At 38.7% G+C, this 22,461-nt stretch overlaps 1 long non-coding RNA gene across 4 annotated transcripts in view; it reads right to left on the bottom strand.

Moving 5' to 3' along the window:
• The window catches only part of LOC311525696, a 160,698-nt gene that overhangs the window by 111,672 nt on the left and 26,565 nt on the right, over positions 1-22,461 (bottom strand). For all 4 annotated transcript variants that reach the window (XR_014712837.1, XR_014712838.1, XR_014712839.1 and 1 more), the window contains exon 3: positions 2,519-2,628. This is a non-coding gene — a long non-coding RNA (uncharacterized lncRNA). The remainder of the gene's footprint in view (positions 1-2,518; positions 2,629-22,461) is intronic.

The following is a 22,461-nucleotide window of genomic DNA, read 5'->3' as shown; positions in this document are numbered from 1 at the left end:
TTGGCTGGTACAGGCCAGCCATGGGTTTTTCTTTGCTGTGTAGGCATACCCTATGACTCTAAAACAGACTTTTTATTCTGACTGTGTACTGTAGGGCACAGTATCACTTCTGCAAACTCTTGTTTATACACGCCAAATTTCTAAGCTTTGCTCCATTGTACATAAAATAAACAAATGGAATATATTTACCCATGTCATTTAAAAATTGCATTCTCCTAGGTTGCTGATTGTGCTGGCTGTCATCTCCATCAAATATTGTCAGCTGCAAACATGACATTGCAGTGAATGATATGATGCCAGCTATAATTAAAAATCTACAATGCTGTAGAGCAGCTTTGTTAACTTCATTTATTACATTTTAAATTGTCATGTATTGGCAATTTGTCATTGGCATTGACTTCCTCCCTGACAGCCAAGATTACTGCTCTAACAACTGGCCGATTCTTCATTGCCTCTTTCATGCTTGGCTTTCTCTCTTTTTGATGTTCACTATTTGGAATCATGGCACCTCCTGATAATAGACTAGAAACAAGAGGAGGAGGAAGGGACAATTGTTGCAGAAAGAGGTGAATAAATGGAGCGAGCGAACAAGGAAAAGGAGGAAGAGAAATGAATAGAAAGAGATTACATTGGGGAAGAGGAGAATAAAAGTTAATAAGAGGAAAACTGAGAAAGCTAAATGACCAAGGAAAACAAACAGGCAGCTGTAGGAAGAATGGGGGAAAATGGAGTGAAAGACGACGAAAACAATGGAGACGGAGGGCTCAATTCTGCAAGCTGCTGAGCTGTCCTAAGTAGTGCTGAGTGCTCTCCATTCCCATTGAATTACGTGGGAGTTGGGATCGAGCCCAGAGTAAGTAACCAATACAAATTGTTTCAATAAATGTTGTTTAATAGATATTACAAGAGTATTTATTATATCAGTTGATGTGAGGACAGAAGTGTATATGCTGTGGTGGCTTGAGTGATATGCTGGGAATGGGAGGTGACAGAAGTTGAATATTGTTTCCTATAATAACTTAAGGGAGGGAAGAACCTAGTTTGGTATTAGGAGATAAAGAGTATTTTTAAGATTTTGATCTAATACTTCAGAATTCTGGCCTCAATTCAGGCAGGTACTTAAGCAGGTGCATAATTTTAAGTGTGAATAGTTCCAGTGAAGTCCATTCTGACGCATTAGGGCAATTCATTAAATGTTAGAAGAATTTAAGACACTTCAAACCAACAATTTTATTCAAGGAAAATGAAACTTACCTCGTATTACCAGTAAAATAACTTGATATACTCTTTGCTAAGCAGGTTTCAGAGTAACAGCCGTGTTAGTCTGTATTCGCAAAAAGAAAAGGAGTACTTGTGGCACCTTAGAGACTAACCAATTTATTTGAGCATGAGCTTTCGTGAGCTACAGCTCACTTCATCGGATGCATGCCGATGAAGTGAGCTGTAGCTCACGAAAGCTCATGCTCAAATAAATTGGTTAGTCTCTAAGGTGCCACAAGTACTCCTTTTCTCTTTGCTAAGCAATAACTCAGCAATAAATGGAACTGTGAACTCCATTATTAAAAAAAACCTGTCATTGCTTTTTGTTGTAATGAAGGATGAGTTTTGAGAAAATGGGAAAGTGCATGTGGACTTACTCTAAGAGTGGTAGATTAACAGAATTTTGACACTGTGATGTGCAAGCACTGTTTTACTTTAGTGGGACAACTCACATGTTTAAAGCTACACATGTGCCTAAGTGTCTTGCTGAATCACAGCCTTTATGGTGCTTGATTCTTAACCACCTCTCCTGCTCTTTATCCCCCGCAAGCATGTACACATCTGTTACAACCCTGCATCCTGATAAAATTTAACAGTATGTACAGAAGAAAGAAATGTTTGGATGTGGGAAGCACCAAGGATATACTCTTTCTCAGATCCAAACACCCTCACCAATGTCCAATATACCCAATCTCTCACACACACTCACATTCATAATTTAGCTCAGCTACTTTTGGGCCTACATGGGAACATGAACTCCTTAAAATACATTACTTCACATCTCTTTTTCCATGTTCTACCCTATCTTTGTCAGATGATACAATATCACATTGCCACAGGAGAATAGGACTCAACAGCATACCATGCCAAAATCCATGAGCTTCTCCTACTTTAATCTGTTCTAACCACTGTTCATGAGCAATTCATTCAATCTGTCTTGAATTTGGAATGAACCATGAAATCAGTAACATTTCCCAGTGGTTTAGGCTAAGTTATGAACAGTTTGAGCCTCGATGGCTCAAATCCCCATTAACTGAGGATCTAAGTAATTATTTCTTTTTATTTTAAATCTTTTGGAATGTGTAAATTCTTTGAAGGAAGAAGGATACATAAATATAAGTTCTAAATATACAAAGGGTTTTTGAAGCCTTTGCAGCATAAGAATGACATATCCAACACTGACTCCCCCTTTTACCTCTAAACCACTATAAAAATTAAAAAAACAAACAAACAAATACAGTAAAATAAATAGTCCTACCTTCCAAAAATGGAGATGTGCCAGAGATTTCACAAAGTCCACTAGTGACTGTGCTATTGAAGCTACATGGAACGTGTTCAGTCACCATGGTACAGGCAGCAGTATAAAACCTGAGAAAGAGAGACTTTTAAAACATTTTAATGAAATCTGTATAGAAACACAGTAAAAACAAGAAACTAAATTACAAATTCTAAAACAGTTTCCCATCCCAAACAGTTCAAAGCTCATTTCCAATAGCCTACCATTGAATACATTGATATAAAAAGCATATCATATCTAAACTTCAAATGAAGTCATAAAACCACTAAAAACCACTAAATCAGCAACACCAGTACCAAATAATTTACATTGTTCTACTTTTTTTAAATTGCTATCTTTGCTTGACCCAAAATAGAGTTTGCCAGGCATACCATAGATCTATTTGTAAATCTATACTTAACAGTAAAAATAAACACAGTAGGAAAAAAATCAAGGGACAATAACTAAAAAGTACTCTGAAGTAAAACAAATAGTGGCTATAACCTGGAACAAGTAAGAAGCATATGACAGCCTCTTCCATGTCACAAAAAGGACACGACATCAACATGGACACCCTGGAGTCAAAATGATACACAGAGACATTTGTAGCAATAGCCCTATGAAGAATTGTCCATTGGAGATCACTCATTCTCTTCACAGTGAAGGGCTTGTATACACTTCACCGTGCTGGATGGAGAGAGTCTGCCACCAGAAACTGTCTTCTCCATACTAGATCAGGATGTCCACCTTTTTCTGGGACATGTATTCATGAAAGAACCATACATTTTTAATATCTCTACACCCATTCAGATTCAGAGAGCCACATACAGAATTATCCATCAGACCAGTACTCAGAATAAACAATAAAAAGATAACAAGGAGTCCAGTGACATCTTAAAGACTAACAGATTTATTTGGGCATAAGCTTTCATGGGTAAAAAACCACTTCTTCATCATGCATCTGGAAAAGTGGTTTTTTACCCACAAAAGCTTATGCCCAAATAAATCTGTTAGTCTTTAAGGTGCCACTGGACTCCTTGTTGTTTTTGTGAATATAAACTAACACAGCTACCCCCCTGATACTTGACACAATAAAAAGACAGATACAGAGAAAAGCCCAAAACCTCAAACAAAAACACCAACTTCTCCTATATCCATTAATCCCCAACATTTCCATTGGTCAAAGAGACACAAACTTTGGCCATCAGTTTTTTTCAATCTGTAGCACTTTTCTTTGTCAAACTCAGACACACAGACATATCTCACAATACACTGAGCAGACAGCAAAAACAGATTAAGGTCAGGAAAGCAATCTGCCATCTCTACTCCACATTTCCCGTTAGCCTTATCTAGAAACCTACCAATAGTCTCTGGGTCATATTCCCCCCCAGGGAGTTCAAGACCAAAGAAATATGTGAATTGATCATCCCCCCATGCTCTCAGACTCAGAGTCACTACCAACCTAAAAGGAGAGGGTAGTGGAGAGAGAACCTCAGAGAGACCAGAGGGAGGGGGCTGCTGGAACCAAGGGGGCAAAACTACTAGCAAGAATTCCCAGGGGGAATTTTCCATGACCTCAGCTAGAGACCCGCCCTCAGCAACACCCTCAACAGAGTGCTTCCCTATTGCTCTAACCAAACTAAGCCACTTCACAGCTTCCTCAGTAATTGGAGTCCCCTTTGAATTCAATGACCGCTTTTGTCTTTGGGGCTTTGCCAGCAAGCCAGAATCCTCAGCCAAGGTCACGGATTCTACAGCAACAGGCTCAGCCTCCATTCTGTAAGCAGGCTCAAGCCGAGAGATGGCAGAATTAGGATCCACAGAATCAGTAATGCCATCTCCCCCAGGTAGTAAAGAGGCACTAATCCTCCAAAACCAGCATCCCCAGAGACATCTGGAACCAGTTGGGACCCAGTCTCTGCCACAGTCACCCCTCTCTGTACTTTACTCTCAGAACCCCCAACATTCCCAGATGCAGGGTCACCATTCCCAGCCTCTTCTGAGGGCACTGCTAGACTAGACATGTCAGACTCCCACAACACAGACAAGCCAGGTCCTCAGCGGAAACAAACACAGTGTAGTCACACTCCCCAATCCTGTATTTCAGGGCAACTTTTAAAATTTTGGACGCATTTTTTAGTATCATACAAACCTGCCTATGAAAGGATAAGACACGACAAACCTCTGGGAATTTACAGGCCAACGGAATTCTCCTAATAGGGCTAGTGATTTTACCATAACTTGCCAGGTCACTAACCAGTGGCTCATTTCCTAAAAAGGAGGTGGACATTAAAGATAGTGACTTTAACAGCATGTGATCAGAGGGGCACTACAGGGACAAAGCCACCGTGCATAACAATCCCCTTCACAACCACCTGCTCAAAGAAGGTTAAGCATGGCAACAAATGCAATAACAGTCTTGCTCATGCAGGAGGCAGATCTCACATTTTTAAACCGAATCACCTTCCCCACACTAGAACTCATTCCTCCACAGGGGCAAAGTCTGGAGGCAAAATCCACAAACCATTACAACAACAGGTTAAATCTACAGTATCCACAAAAAAAACTAAAGTCTCTGTTGCCTTGGCCTGGCCATGTCAGCCCAGAGGGCAGACAAAAGCCTGCTAAAGCAAAAGAAATCCTGAAACTAACCCTACAACTGCCACAAAAAACCAAAATCCCATTCCCAACAGCAGCAAAGAGAGAGAGAGCAACAAAGCATATCCCCTCTCAGCAGAGAGAGAGAGAGAGAGAAAGACGTGGCAATATCCAAGGGAAGGTATACTGGGGGACCTGGTCAGGCTCATACTGTGTCTTTAATGGTCAGGAAATTCTCCCTACAAACTACAATCAAGCAGCCACAGTTTCAAAGAACAAACAAGAATAATCATTTGGACTAGAAACGTATTTCCCTTTATTCTCTCTATTTCCAGTGCTAAACAGTGTAGCAAAATATAACACACAGTTACCTCAATCCTGCAAATTTCTGCATACAGACAGATTGCTGAGCCCGCACATAATCAGCAAAGTCACTGGGCCTCCATGCAATTCAGCAGTCCATTCACATACAAGTTGCAGGATCAGGACCAATTCTTTTCCCTGGCATTACTATCCATGCATATGCTTCTGATTGTGATTTGAGTTTCTTTTTGTCAAGCTTAGCCTTCAGGTGCTTTATGTAATTAAAAAAATATATCTGAAATAAAGTTCAGGCTCCCCCTGAATTCCTTTTTGTTTTGATTAGATTTATACAACTGAAATTGAAATGGTCCGGAGACAAACAGCATAGTTACATCTGTCCAGGCAAAACAGGAGGACACAAAGAAGAAAATCCACTCATCCGTAGGAAACATCTTTAAGGATTTTACTTTTCTCACTTCAGCTTTACACTACTGTGCACTGGAATTTATCTGGAAATGGAAACCAGTACATGATACAGCACTACACCTACAAAGGAGGCTTCCTTGCCAGGAGCACACTACATCCGTGCTTAAGGAGCTACATGAGCTGCCTATTGGTTTCTTGGTGGAGTTTAAAGAGTTCGTTTTTAAAGCTTATACAGCCCAAATGGGGTTGGAACCGCTTCTTGCTCTCTAGAATACTGCTATAGTTAGAATCAGCACTTGAGCTGTGTCCCCCTGGATTTAAAGTGAGGTGCTACTGGCAGGGAGTTTTAAATGAAGGGCTCTTGCCTTTGGGGATTTACCTCCCCCGACCCTTGCTTTGAAATAGGTCAGCAACTCTGGGCTATCTATCCACTGAAGCTTTGAGAAAGGGGCAGAGATGAATGAGGGTTGTAATCTTCTGGCAACATGTGACATTTTGGGGAGGGGGGGGTGGCGTTGGTTAGCACTGGTCATGGGAGTGAAAATACACTGCTGGTTTTTAAATCAAAATAAATACAAACCCCTCTAGGGCTAAAATGGTTAGTCTTTCGGGTCCCCCCCAATACTGTTCCTGTTTGAAATCTCATAATTTTAGCAAAACTCATGATTTTTTTTATGCCTGTCTCATGATTTTTGAGCACATGGGTTTGGCAATGCTAAGGAACTGTTGTAAAATATATCTTGGATCAAAGGCTGGGGAGGCTAGGGGACTCAAGGTACTCAGGACAAATGTATTGATCCTCAGTCATAATGTGCATGTTACTAAGATTCAGTACACTTCCTCAGAGAGTTCAAAGGGTTAAAATGAACTGGTTTCAATTCATTTATTAAAGATTATATGTAAATACATGCTCTTTCCAATCAATTTATGCCAAATAATAGCATTTAGTGTAAGATTATATATGTAAATGCATTCACTTTCTGATCAAAATTATTCCATAAAATGGTATTTAGTGTAGACTAATTTGGAACCATGCAGTCATTTATGGACCTACTAATTTACATAAATGTTTCTTTTAAAAATAATCCACCACCTAAGGACAATCAAGCAGATAATATATGTAAAAGTGACCCAAAAGAGAAATAAATTGTAGATCATTTACCTGTGCAAACAGTACCTTTTAAAAAGTAAATTTAGAAGGTGATTTTTGAGCTGACTAGTAGAATTAATGTATTTTCACCTAGTTCAAGCTGTTGTTATGAGAAATGGCATCAAATTGTAAATAATAGTTTTCATGCAATTTTTTTCTTTGCAAATTTTTTACTTCTGTAAAATGGAATTTTGGGGGGTTATTAATTGCTTGATGATAAATGGCAAATTTCAGGAAAATAGGCTGTCAAACACATATTTATAACCACAATAGATAGAACTATGATGCATGCATTTTACATCACTTGTAACAATTTCACCTTATAAATAATAAGAAAGCTTTTTTGTTTATGACTAAAATAATATACTTCTGAATTGCCATCATCTCTATCTGAAAATTCCCACCAATAGCATAAGTCCTAAAGCAAAGTTATTAATACATTATTATTAATAATATAATATATTTAGCACTTATCAGTTGTTCTCTGATGATCTCTGAGTAACCTACAAACAATGAATTAAACATAGAAATTTTGCCAAAGACAAAAAATTGAAACAAAATCTCTCTCTCAATATCTGATGTTTCCTATGTCTTGATGTCTGCACAGTTTTAACAATTTTGTTTGGAATATCTTATAAAGTTTCTTTACTAAAGGTGTGGGAGAGGTGTATTTCTGAAAACTGGAATTTGCTGTCTCTCTGAGAAGTTGTCCACTAGCAGCACAGCTGTCTTTCTTGATTATGTGGAGGGATGCTCAGCCAATCACTGACCCAGAAGACCTCTCATATCACTTACACTATACCACCTTTGCCACAAAGTTTCACAACAAACCTAAAATGAAAGCATAAATCTCAGTTTCTATAAGTTAATGCCTATTTAGATACAGCAAAATACTGCAGCTGAGCGGTTTATAAATTTAATTTTGTTTCCATGTTAGAACCTTAAACTAACTAAGTTTTGCCTGGGTGGACTTCCCAGGGTTTCACTTTCATAACAAAGTATGGAACCATTTGGCTTCCAATGTGGTTTTGGGATTTTTTCTGAAGCTGTTGCACACCTCTTGTCATTTTCTTGGGCAGTTACGTAGTGGCATCAGAAATCACAAAGCCCAGGATAACAGAAAAACAGTAATAATCCCTATTATAAATTTCTGTTGTAACACTCTGTGATAAAAAAAAGTTCCAGTTTCTGCCTACTCACACAGCTGCAGCAATGATCAAGTCTGTGGGATCCCTGCCATGACATTTTAGAAAGAGTCTGAACACTACAATGTGTAACATCTTCCAGTGTAATAGTTCGGTTCAAATTCCAGTGTTGCTAACTGAGATCAGAACTAAAACTGGACAAATAACTATTTTTGGTTCACTGGCAGTTCTGAATTTTTTTTATTTTTTTGTTAAAAAAATAAATAGGGTGGCATTGCCCCAAAATGAAACTTTTTGGAATTGTCCGTGAACGAAGTAGTCAGGGGAAAAGAATCAATATGAGACAAACACAATGTTTCTTCAACCTGAAATGAAATATTTCATTTTGACTGCACATTTTTAAAACTTCTAAAATAAAATTTCAGTTAATTTTGAAACAAAATGTCATTTTGAATCAAAATGTTTCATTCTGATAATGTCTAAATGAAACATTTTGATTTTTTCACTGTTTTTGTTCTCACTAAAACAATTCAACAAAAATGACACATATTCGCAAAATCTTTCAGTGTCAACAAATCTGCATTTTTCATCAAAAAAAGTTTGGCCAAAAATGTTTGGCCAGCTGTAGTCAGAACTGTGCTAAACACAACCATGTTCATACATGTTTATTTCTAGCGGAGATCTAAGATGGTTTTCTTGATGGATGTGAACAGGAATATTTTGTCTGAGAATTATGCTAGATTTGTACTAAAAAACCCTTCTACTGACTATCTAGTGGACTATCTAGCGGTCAGAAAATTACTGACATTACTTAGAAAGAAAAGGAGGACTTGTGGCACCTTAGAGACTAACAAATTTACTTGAGCATAAGCTTTCGTGAGCTACAGCTCACTTCATCGGATGCATTCAGTAGAAAATACAGTATTTTCCACTGAATGCATCCAATGAAGCACTGTATTTTCCACTGAATGCATCCAATGAAGTGAGCTGTAGCTCACGAAAGCTTATGCTCAAATAAATTTGTTAGTCTCTAAGGTGCCACAAGTACTCCTGTTCTTTTTGCGGATACAGACTAACACAGCTGCTACTCTGAAACCTAACATTACTTAGGAAAAACATGAAGGACTCTAGCTAATGGAGTTCATGTGATTCTAATGTGATAAAGTGATCAGATTTTATTTACAGTTCATGTGGAACTGGGTTCAAAGTCTCAAACAGGACCAACTTCCAACCTTTCTTAGATTCTTTGTGATATATTTTTCTTTTCCTCCTGGGAACACATTGTAAAGACTTGTTTTAAGATCTTGGCACCTAAAAATGAAAAAAGGGTTCATAAACATATTTTTTCCTTTCTTTTCTGTGCTCCTCGACTGCTCTCCCACAATATAACCTCACGTACTGCCAATTTGAAAAGGTTCCTTATCTAAGGTAGGAACTGCAATAAATTACAGGAAACATGGAACAAGTTTCAGGGGAGCAATCAGCATGAGAGGCTCAGAGCAACGTAGTAGAACTAAATTTCCTTTTGAGGCACTCTTGCGTTAGCCTCCTGTCAGGTATTTAAGCATGGACTTTGAACATTTAAGGTTGTACATTTTCAAACCATATGTTTAGGTCTGTAAGAGTATACTTAATCTCCCTTTCATTATCCAGAAATCCTTCCAATCTTACTTCTTCACCTGCCCATACACACACACACACACACACACACACACACACAGTGCAGCACAAAGCAGCCAGATCATAGCAGAGGATCAGAACCGAGGTTTGTGCCTGATCCCATAAGTCAAAGGCAAAGCTCCCATTAACTTCATTCAGCAGAAGCAGGACTGGGACCCCTATTTGTTAATAACCTGTTCAAATAGTGGCAGCAACAAGTGAAAGATTGGGCTGACAACCATTTACATGCAAGTATGACCTTTATACTCAATGGTGACATTTGTATCCTATTAGCAAAATACTGTATTGTATTTAAGCAATAATTGCATTTTCTATGGAGACAAATGACATGTAAATCAATAAATGATGAGGCTGCATACCAAGCACATTATTGATTTTCCGTCACATTAATCTCTGAGCTTAATGCTCAAGAAAATACAATTTATGCTATGATTTTTAACAAGCTGCATCTTTTGGACTAGATAAAAGTTTTATGGCAGTTGATAAAGGTTTTCTCCAGCTGAGAAAAACAAGATTAAAAGAAAAAGAGTCTAACTACAATTGGAGTGGATCCAGAGTAACTCCAAAGTAAATGGTGAATAAATCAATAGTGACTCAGATGACACCCTTATTATTTATTGAGTCCTTCTGGTTGATCAGATCATACACTTATATCTGTATTTAACCACTGATTAAGTGCAAAATCATGCACTCTTCCCTCCCCCTGTCCCCAAAAGTAGTTTGTTTTAGTAAAATTGATCCAGTGGAGGCCAAATCAGAGGCTGCCATTGTAGTGAGATGCCAGAGAATGACACACATTGAGAAGTGTCTTCCTGAAACATTAAGAGTAAAATCCTTTCTGCTTTTCTGGTAGCTGTCTAACTAATGATTTTTAAGTTCCAAAGCATTTATTGGGAAGAGAAAGGAACAACCTCCGTGTCTTGGTCAGCTAGGGAGGTTGTTTGTGCTTCCTCGGTTTTGCAAGTCCTGGAGGCCAATTCAGCAAGGGCAGCCAAGAGTGCTGCTATAAATTTAATCCTAATTTGGTCTATATATAACATCCATATTAGTGCCCTGTATCCCTTAAAAGCAGATCAGTGAGCATGAGGAGAAAAAATTGCAATACATACACACACAATCTAGAAATTTACAAGTGATCTCTACTACAAGAGGTGCCAAGCTATTATTTGTAAATATGAGACAAGACGTTTAGATGCCTCTCAGGGTCACTAGATATAGTTAATTAATTACACTCCAACTAGTGCATCATTGCAGTAAAAATGCTGAACTTGTCTAGTCCTCCTCCTAAATCAGCAATAAGACCATTTCTTGAGAATATTTAAGGGGATTTAGTCAGCCTGGTTTGCGATGTTCTTCTTGTATATTTCTCTGTGACACCCATGATTTAATATTACACTTTTTTCAATTTATTTACTTTGACTTGAGTATACCATCATGTGGAAGAAAAACACCTATCACTGTGGCCATAAATGTCAAGCAGCACAGCTCAGCAACTTCTCTTATATAAGGAATAATGTTGCAATATTCTTACACCCTGACCAAATCTTTCTGTAAGTTTATGGAAGGAGCAGACTCAAGTGTTTATGTTTCTTCTGCATCTTTCTCATTTTCTCTTGCTTGGGAGTTATTTAATTTATTAACATGGACTATACACTCTGTGCCGTCAGTTAACAAATGTGGCTATCTTCACTGCGGCCATTTTGGTAAGTATCTGCAGTTGTACAGACCCCTGAGAAACATCACAGGATCCTACAATGGAACCATTGGGCTACGAAACTTTTAATCTAACTGCACTCTAAATTCATTGATCTACCTGTGTCTCTGTATATATAATCACTCAAACAGAAGTAAAGATAGTTCCTTTAAGAGTCTCTGGTCCTAGTGAGAAATATACCTGAGTAGTTTAATTCTCAACAGTAATAATAATCATACAACATTCCTGCAGTAACGCATCTGATTTTGAGCTAAATGATGTATGGCAGTTTGTTTTCACAATGCATGTTTTTGTATTCATTGTGCCTTATTGTGTAAGTCACCTCTATCAAATCTTGTATTTTATGTATAATATATGCCTGTGTTTTGTGAATAAGACTATATTCTTCACTCACCAGTCCTTTAGTATTTATTTCCTATTGTTATATAAAATATTTCTTGAGTGGCTGAAAGAGGATTAGAATAAATCAATTATAGAAATAATATTGTGTATATTATTCATAGTGCAAAGATACTTTGAATACTATTAGCGGTAGACTCTGATTTATGTTTTATTGAGAGAAAGAGAGAACAATGTCTCAGGTAAAATTTTCAAAAGTGCCCCTTGACTTTCAGTGAGACATAATGCCTATCTACACTGCCACACAGGTCAGACTATTGATGTGTGAATAGCAATACGCACCAAGTGCTGTGAAGTAACTTCCCCCGAGTGGATACTGAATTAGAAGGTTCTTAGTAGTCCTTTATTAATGTGAACTAGGAGCCTTTTAGTTTGCATCTACAGCATCCAGATGGAGGAGTTACAGATCAGCACTGTGGTGCACATTACTATTCACATCCCCATAGTCTGAACTGCAAGGTGGTGTAGACATAGTCTAAGGCCTACTTATATGTCTACATTGAAATCAGAGGTATGACTGCACGTGTGACAGAAATACCCAGGCTAGTTTTGATCTAGCTAGCTCAAATGACAATAGTAGTGAAGATAGCTGCTTGAGGACATATCCTGCCAGTGGTGCTGCTGTGGCTTCATTGCTAGTGTTATTCCAGCTAGCTGGATTAAAGCCATCTTGTTTATGTCTACAAGTGCTGCAGTAAGACCTCTGATTGCAGTATAGACACACCCTAGGTCACTTTTCAAAATGGGATTTAGACCCCGAAGTCACTTTGGCAGATTGGGTTGAAAGCTGATAATTTTGAAAACATTACCCCTCATCTACTGTTCATCCAAAGAATACCAGGAACATACAAAGTTTTAAACAATAACCTTTGACAAATGTGTTACTGCTATATACTTTGAGGCTAAATGACCAGACCATTCTGAAAGTTTTTGTTCTTTTATAAATAATGTATACTTCTGCATGGACACTTTCCTCCAGGAGGAAAACTTTTCTTGCCTTAATCTAACATAAATAAAACAATCCTCTTTGATTTTCATCATAATTTATGATTGCACAAAATGTTGCATTAGAAACCAGACAGTGGGAAAACACAAAGGGCTGGAGGGTGTTATTTAACTCACAGGCCTTTGTAGGTGGGGCTGTATGGAGCCACACTGCCTCCAGAGGAGCACTGAGAAAATTGTAACTAAGGCTTCATAGAAACATAGAAGATCAGGGTTGGAAGAGATCTCAGGAGGTCAGCTAGTCCATCCCCTGCTTAAAGCGGGACCAACCCCAACTAAATCATCTCAGCCAGGGCTTTGTCAAGCCAGGCCTTAAAAACCCCTAAGGATGGAGATTCCACCACCTCCCTAGGTAACCCAATCCAGTGCTTCACCACCCTCCTAGTGAAATAGTTTTTCCTAATATCCAACCTAGACCTCCCCCACTGCAACTTGAGACCATTGCTTCTTGTTCTGTCATCTGCCACCACTGAGAATAGCCTAGCTCCATCCTCTTTGGAACCCCCCTTCGGGTAGTTGAAGGCTGCTATCAAATCCCCCCTCACTCTTCTGCAGACTAAATTACCCCAGCTCCCTCAGCCTCTCCTCATAAGTCATGTGCTCCAGCACCCTAATCATTTTCGTTGCCCTCCGCTGGACTCTCTCCAATATATCCACATCCTTTCTGCAGTGTAGCCCAAAACTGGATGCAATACTCCAGATGTGGCCTCAGCAGTGCCGAATAGAGGGGAATAATGACTTCCCTTGATCTGCTGGCAATGCTCCTACTAATGCAGCCCAATATGCCGTTAGCCTTTTTGGCAACAAGGGCACACTGCTGACTCATATCCAGCTTCTCATCCACTGTAATCCCCAGGTCATTTTAATGTGTGCAGAGTACTACCCCGATGTGCCAGCTGCACAGAATGTGTTGGTGTGGAAATAGGGCTGGGGCTATAGCCCCACCCTCTTTTCAGAGACACAGCAGTTCATGTACTCCCAAGAGATTGCTGTATGGTGTTGCCCTTGTGTGCCCTTTCCACAAAGCTGGGCAAGAGAAGGCTGACTGCACTCAACCTCTGTACTGTAGCCACCCAAGGGCCATCACAATTTCTTTGTTAGTAGGCTACAGCTGCTGCTTTTAATGCATCAAATGTAAAACTTGTATCCATTAGCGACCTGATCCACCACTCTCGATTTAGGAAAAATCTCCCTCTGACTTTTGTCGGATTTTTGCCTAAGTGAGGAATGTGGGACCAGGCCTCAGAGATTATATTTGTGTGGACTTCTCCCTGATTAACCATTATGGAGGTCCTTGCCACCTACTCTGAAGCATCAGGAGCTGGCATCCATTAGAGACAGGTACCCAGACTTGATGGATCACTGGTCTCATCTGGTAGGGGAATTCTCATGTTCCTATTTGGCAATGATTTGTGAGCAATATTTGCAAAACAATCTTTGGTAAATAATAATAAATGAAAATATGTGGTATCTAATCTCTGCTCAGTGCTGGAGTATCATCACTGTTAACAATGATTCACGATGGTTCTGCCTTGGTATTAGGTACATTATAGTAAACTAAAAGTGTTTAGGTTGCATAACTGATCAAGTGGAAATGCCTGCTGACAAGTACTTCAGTAAGGTTGCAATTTCCCAGGGACATCAGTACTGGAACCTTTTCTCCATAAACTTAACTGGAACAAAGATTTTCAGATTTAGCTGCTATTTATTTTGGAGGGCCTTACCATGTTTTCACAAAGTGTTGGGCCAGTACAGACTTTAAGAGACACAGTAGTATGAGAATTGTTTAAAATATTCTTATATTTAGCACATGCCTAAAGATTCAAACAGCCATTAGAACGGCTTTGGGCTCACAAGGCAGCATCTCAGCTTCCAAAAAACCCAAAGGCAATTCCTGGCCATTAATTTCAGTGGCAACAGGTTTGGCCCTTAATCCTCTTCTTGGAGAGAAATTCCCTTTCCTGAGACTCAGAATTCAGTCTTCAGGCCCCCACTCTACTCTTTAAGTCACATGGAACCTAAGCCACAGCCTAACTTATGTCCACATGTAGATATCAGTTATGACCTACAGCAAAAGTCCAATAACATCATTATATGACAAGAGGGCTCTCCTAGTCTGATTGACAGCTATCTTGCCTGTACCTTGTTAGAATGGAAAAATCACAAACACTAAGCAAAGGATAACAATTGTCTTAAAGAAAATGTTAATTGAAATTTGCGTGGTGCTATTCAAAATTAGAAAAAGGACTCCAGAGATCAGTAAAAAGAAGAGGGGACAAAAGTGAGAATTTTGCCAGATGAGCACTGGCTCCCAACTGGCAATGGGGAGGCTCCATGGTGGGTAATCCATTTTTAGCTACAGTAAGATTAACTTTGACAGGAATAAAAAGCCATTTCTAATGTGCAGAAAGCCTATTATCTATCCTGAGCTGGGGATGGAGAGACATAAGCATGGAAGCATGATCATTTTTGCAGAGGGTGGCTCTGCAAATCTCAGAATAATAAATAGGAGTACAAACAATTAATATTAATTTGAATGAATGATGCATGGTGCTTATCATTTATTAATTTCAAAGTGCGCTGATTGGTTAATTACAGCTTTCCATCACTAAGCAGCATGAACATGACACCAAGGTCCAGCTGCCCAATCCCAAACCTTGAAAGTCACTTTTTTCCTGTGTAACAGAACCCCTAGAAAAGGGCCATTTAGTGAGACTGATTTTTAATCTGAATATCCCATAGGAATCAGTGTAGAGCTCTGTGTAAAAACTGGTAATATGGTAGGGGGGCAAGATTTTATTATTGTCAAGCAGTAGTAGTCTAAATCATCCTAGTGCTCTGTGCGAGGTATTGCTTTGGATGTTATGAAGAGAAAGAAAGGGCATAAGAAGCTCAAACAAACACTTAAGGTACATCTACACAGCAGCTGGGAGATGTAATTCAGCAATTGAGGTACATATATATGCACTCATTCTGCTTGAGCTAGTGCCTACAAATAGCAAAGTGGCCACAGCTCCATAGCTTGCCTGAGTACATACCCGGGGCATCAGGCTGCAGTGCTGATGTTCCCTCAAACTCTGATACCCTAATAAAAAAAGAAAAGCTAAAATTCCATGAGATTCTGAACACCAGAAAATAATTCTCATATGAAATCTGACCAGGAAGAGATAGTGAGAATCAAGAAAAATGTCAGATCAACTGAAGGACTGAGAAGATCGTGAGACCTTTGCTCTCTGCAAACTGAGGCAGAGATTCTGATTTCAGCTCTTCCATGACTGATCCAAAGTCCACAGCTGTCAGTAAGAACACTTCCATGCATTTCAGTGGGCTTTGGACCAGGCCCCAGATGACTTACCTGGATTGTACCCTCCCGCCTCTTCCTTCATTCTTCCCAAGACACCCTTTCAATGACACTATAAAGCCTCATCCTTCTTTTTTTCTCTAGTCCTTCAAGAGCCATTCTTGCTTCCAGCATTCTCCCTCTGCCATCACCAGATTTTTGTTCACATCCAAATACCTCCATTCCCTCACTATCCAGGTCAAAATCAGCCTTAGTAGAAGGGGTGGCCCCTTCTAATTCATTCCCCTTTCTTTTCTTGTCAGTTGCTAACATTGAAATAGCTTTGATTGTTAGTAAATATGATAAGTGTCTACAATCATATGAAAAACACATGTAAAAATACATTTTAGCCTGATATAGTTTAAGTCTTTCACTTGAAAGAAAGCCCTTTTATAAATACAAATTAACTCATGTAACATATAGGTATTCATATATAAGGAAATAAGTGTCACAACATGTCACTCTTTTGTCCTCCTTCTTTGAGACCTATTCTGACTGTTGATTATCAGTTGCAAGACACATTGTTTAATGCAGAGAAGGATGTACTCTGCTGTAGGTTGATTTCATGGAACTTTCAAATGATCTGACCTGAATGAACTGTGTTGTTTTATATCCAAGCAGCGAATGCTATTGAGCTTCCTGAGACTGGTTCAGCAGCAAATTTATGCTTTCCTCCTTGTTGAAAGCATAAGGCATATATGGAAGAAATGGATGTGTAATAGATAGGGAATTAATTTATTCATATGCTACTGTGTAAGAGCCACTCTCAGCCAGATCTCATGCCTATGATAACTCTCTTTGGGAATTCAGATTCTAAAATAGAAAATATTTAAGAAAGTAAAGTTGATAACCTATCTGGAGTAGACAGAATGGGCTTCTGCCTTTAAGCATTTATGATTAAAGGATTGACTCCCATGCTTTTAATGCATTAGACATACAGAGGACTTAAGATGCTCACTTAATCAACATAATAGGAAGGGAGAAAAAAATGAATGCTTTACAAAAGATCTCAGAGGGGGAATAGGCTAGTATGGTATATCTGTGCAACGAGTTTCCTTCTGAGAAAATGGAAAGTGAGGCAGAGAGAGTTTGAGTAATGGGAGGAAAGATCACCTTTTTTTCCAGAAAGAGGTGTGCTGAATACTATTTTTGAAGTGTTAATTATGGATTGCTCCTGTGAATATTAAACATGGATACCCTGAGAGACTGAAGTAGTTCGGCAGAAATCACATAGTCCAACATTTTTAAATGTGGGTGCCTAGGGGTAGGCACCCAAGTCAAAACTAATCTCAACAAGAAATGAGGAACATGCAAAATGGACCTGGAAGGTTATTTTTTAACAAGGCTCACAAAGCTTAGATGGTGTGTAGTTTCTAAACTAGATTTAAAGAGGCAAGGTATTCTATCAATCTGCCTTTTGAAAACACTATTTCTCCTTTCCTGTAATTGGCTAAAATATTCTTTGATTGCTATTTCACCATTAATTTGTTTTTCTGTTCTTGTTGGTGTTTATATACACACACATGCACCATTGTGGAATAGATGGCAATTATTTTAGCTGTAAATAGGGGAATAGCAAAGTTGCATCTAGAATATAGTGCACAGTTCTGATCATCTTCCCAGAAGTGAAACAGAAGAAGACATAGAGGCCAACTCAATTAATTCATGGAAAAACAGAGCAGTGCCGAACACAATACCACTGTGTTTTCACAGTGCCGAACACAATACCACTAACTATTAACATTAAGTTTCTCTCATTCAAAAGGGACCCTTTAAGTTTCTAGTGTACAAACAAAGGGTTACCAAAATATTTGCATTCATTCTCTACTGCTTTCACTACAAGGCCATGTTCTAATATGAATTTCATCCTGCATTCAAACTGGTGAGCAGAATAATTTAGCAGCCACGACAAATTGAGCTCAGCAGGCTTTATTTCAAGAACTTCAATGGTATCAAGTGGTCAGTCCTTCATTTTTAATTTCTGGATATATGAGATGCAAATTGCCTGATCTCTCATCCTAGCAGACAGTCATGGCATATGGCTCCAATTACATTGTAACACACTCTTAAGTCTGAGGTAAATAACATGATCAAGATGGGGATGGGGCAGGTTGGATCGGAAAGAAAAGATTAATTATCTTGTAAAACTATTTTATTATCTTAATTGTCCACATCAGTCATGTTTTCCTAATTAGAAAAGTAAATCCTAGCATACACCTTCTGTGCTGGTTCAGTGTAGAGAGGTCCAGCATTTGCATGAATGATAATTTTTCATCTCTGTAAGCTTGAGAAGAACAAATTGTCTATTTTATAAAAGCTTTCTGTGCATTTTATCATTAGATTTTATCGCATACTGAGTGGACCGCCCAAAGGTGAAGCACATCAGCCCACTGCACACGCTGTAATACTGGTCTGGTTCAAAGACCTTTATTAAACATTACCAAAAATTGATCCCTGTTATCTAATCTACATATAGGAAAAAAGTGGTGGTAATCTTATTCTACTTTTTGGCACCTGTTGTCAAATGCTAACTTTATAGTGGCAACCAGCATACTTGGGGCTTAATTTTGCCCTCAGTGATGAGAGTGTCTTCTCTTGAACACACTGGGAGTTGGGACCATATAAGGGACAGATCCCAAACTTAATGAAGTCAATGGAAAGACTCCCACAGCAGAATCCTGGTGCTTACCAAAAAGAGATATAAAGGTATAAAATATTATTCAGTTCTTTTTTATATTGGACACAGGTGTCCTCCTTTCTGGCCTTTTCACTTATTCAGTGTCTTGAACCAGCATGATGAAGGGTCTGGGTTTTCCATTCTAAGCTACTGGTTGCAAATGAAAATCTTGACCATACATTTTTTTGTGAATTTCATTTACTCTGTAGGGCTTTTTAATTGAAATTTGAAATTTGAACTGTGTTGCTTACAATAAAGAACTGAAATTGGGATTGATCATGTTATTTTCTTTCTTTTTCCTGAATGGATGATTGTTCCTCTTGTAATCATGTTTCTAGTGCACACGCTGGTGGAAATCAGTGCTGGAATTTGCTTTTCAGGAGTATTCAAAAGTGCAGACTTAACATTTGGTTTCTGTGGTGAGCATTCCTGTTCGTAAAATTTGATCACACTAACATTTGTATAAAGAAAACACAAAAACTGCTCAGATAGGATCAAAGTAAATTCATTGAAAAATATGAACATTCACAAAAATTTTGTTACACTATTTACCTGGCTCCAACATGTTGCATTCTTTAATATTCGGACTCTGAAATACATCTCTATGCTGGTCAGATCCCTAAAGCAAGCCATTTGTAGAGTTCTGATGAGCCATAAACTCTTGTTTCTATTGCCAGTTTGTTAAGCTATTGATCCATAGCATCTTGCTTAGGGTTGTTTTCATTTTGACAGAAAAGCTTGAAGGAGATGCTGATCTTAAATGCAAAGGATATCTTACTGTTTGGGGAGCTGATAATGAGCTTCTGTAATACATGAATGAAGTAGATTTTGTGCACGTGAAACTCCTTTAATGCACAAAGTAAAAGGCCTATGCATTTTAGAATTATGTGTTGCAGAGGCCAGGAGGAGTTAATTCTGATGCACCTCAATTGGTGTTAGCAATTTTCAATCTTATTTTACCTTAACAAAACTTCCTTAAATGAGAAGGATTCATGGCTTTGGATAAAATCAAAGAATATATGAGTTTTGGGGATAGATTCTAATCTCATTTACCAGTCTAAATCTGGAGTATTTCCAATATAATTACTCTGGTGTTAGATCAGAGTTAATGAAATCAGAATCTGGCCCTTTATGGGCATCACTTTTGTGTTTATAGACCACCACTCATAACATCTAGGTCCTGACAATCCTTTCCTATTATCTAGCCCATTGCCCCATGCTTCTTGAATGCCAGTCTTATTTATTTCCTTCCTCTCCTTCTCTTTATAATGGACAATGAAGAGCTTCATAGTCCACAAAGAGTCCCTCCCCAACATCACTATTCCTAATTAGTGAGGCATTAGAAGCAGTAGCATTGTGCTTTTTCACATGACACATCCTAAAATAAATCAAACAATAATACCTCTCCCTGATATGAATGTGTATGAGAGACGTGCCACTTCACTACAGAACTCCTTATGGGTATGTTTTTGACCATTTACAGGTTCTCATTGTATTTGTCAAAGACAAAGAAGTTGAGAGTTTTACCTATCTTTTGTTTTACTGAAATGTTGCTGAAACACATTCACCTAATCTACATGCTAATACCACATCCCTGAATATGTGCTATGTAGCACCATGATAGAGATTTCAATTCATGTGACGTCAAAGTGAAAACTCAACCCCACACATAGTTTTGGATAAATTACAATAATTGAAATAATTTTACTAGGTTGCCCATTGGAAACTGAATGTTTATTTCAACCGTGCACCAATTTCTAAATACGTACTTCTAACTAAGGTAGTTGTCAACACAGTAAGATTATATTGCTGATTCACTGGTATTCTGGAAGATGGTGAGGACTTGTTAAAACAGAATTCACTGTCACTTTGTTGTTCTAGCAAATTACATCTGAAGTCTGGAAAAGTGAATTCAATCAGCAGCAATAACAACAAAAATACAAAGTTTAGACCCTTGATAAGTAAAAAGCGTAATATATTTTAGAGGTAGTTATACCATTTTCTGAGTGAGGTATGCAAAGTTGTAAGGAGATAGTTTTTCCTCCCTGAAGAAGGTTTTGTTTTTATGCATAATTTAGATTTCTAGTCATAGTTCATTTATCATTTCAATGTGAAATCATTATAGCTACAAACCTCTCTACAAGTTCTGCCATGACACTCAAAGACACCACAAAAGACTTCCAATACAAACGTTAAATGGATTATAAACACCTAATTAAGAATAATAGCCAGTCTTGCATATGAAAGAGTTGTATTTGGATGTGTTACATTATTATGGATCTCTGTGGAATATATTTTTCAGAAATACAAGAAATATTTTCCTCTCAAATATTAAAAGACAGCAATAAGTTATATCCTCATACATTCTCTCTATCTTCACACCAGTAAATAAGAACCTTTGGTCCTAATCCTACAACTGGCTCTGTGTGGGAAAAACCTGAGCCAACACAGAGGCCCGCTAGTGGTTGGTCCCTCTTCATTCCACTCCTCTCTTATCACTGCACCCCATCAACTGTCTTCAGTAACATATGACTCCCATTACAGTAATATCTGAGTGCTTCACATACTTTGATGCATTTATCCTCACAACACCCCTGCCAGGAAGAGAAGTGCTATGATCTCCATTTTACAATGGGAACTGAGGCACGGAGAGACTAAGGCCAAGATTTTTTAAAGGTATTTAGACATCGCTCCTCTCAGCATTACAAGGCCTAAGTGACTCAGATGACCATTTTCAAAAGTGAGTTAGATACTTAGGAGCTTAAGTCCCATTGACTTTCAATGAAACTTTGGGTACATCTACACTATGATAAAAGATCCTTGGAATGGCCGCAGGTAGCCTGGGTCAGCTGACAGGCTCCTGGGGCTCAAGAGGCAGGGCTATAAAATTGCAGTGCAGACATTTGGGCTCAGGCTAAAGCCTGAGGTCTGAGACTCCGCAAGGGGGAAGAATCTCAGAGCGTGAGCTCTAGCCCGAGCCTGAACACCTACACTGCAAGTTTTAGCCCTGCCGCCTGAGCCCCGTGAGACATAGTCAGCCGACCCAGGCTCTGCAACTCGGTGCTACAGGTATTTTATCATCATGTAGACATATCCTTCAGCTCTTAAATGCCTCAGGGCATGTCTGCATTACAGACACTACCCGCAGCACAGCTTCAGCACTGCAGCTGTGCTGCCATAGCACTGTAAGGAAGAGGCTTCCTACATCTCCGGAAGGGGTGTTTCCATTGATTTAGTTAATCCATCTCTTCAAGAGGCGGTAGCAAGGATGATGGAAGAATTCTCACATCAACCTAGCCATGTCTATACTGGGGGTAAACTTAACTACAGTGCTCAGGGCATGACATTTTCACAGCCCTAATTGTCATAGCTAGGTTGATCTAATTTTTTAGTGTAGACGAGGCCTTACTCCGTCACGTAGGCCTTGTAATTCCAAGTAGAGCAATGCTTAAATACCTTTATTTAATACTTGCACAAGATCACACAGG

This window comes from Lepidochelys olivacea (assembly GCF_965140295.1).
Source record: "Lepidochelys olivacea isolate rLepOli2 genome assembly, chromosome: 8".
In the NCBI taxonomy this organism is placed as follows: Eukaryota; Metazoa; Chordata; order Testudines; family Cheloniidae; genus Lepidochelys; species Lepidochelys olivacea.
The sequence above is the reverse complement of the archived record's forward strand: the minus strand, read 5'-3'. Positions and strand labels throughout refer to the sequence as shown.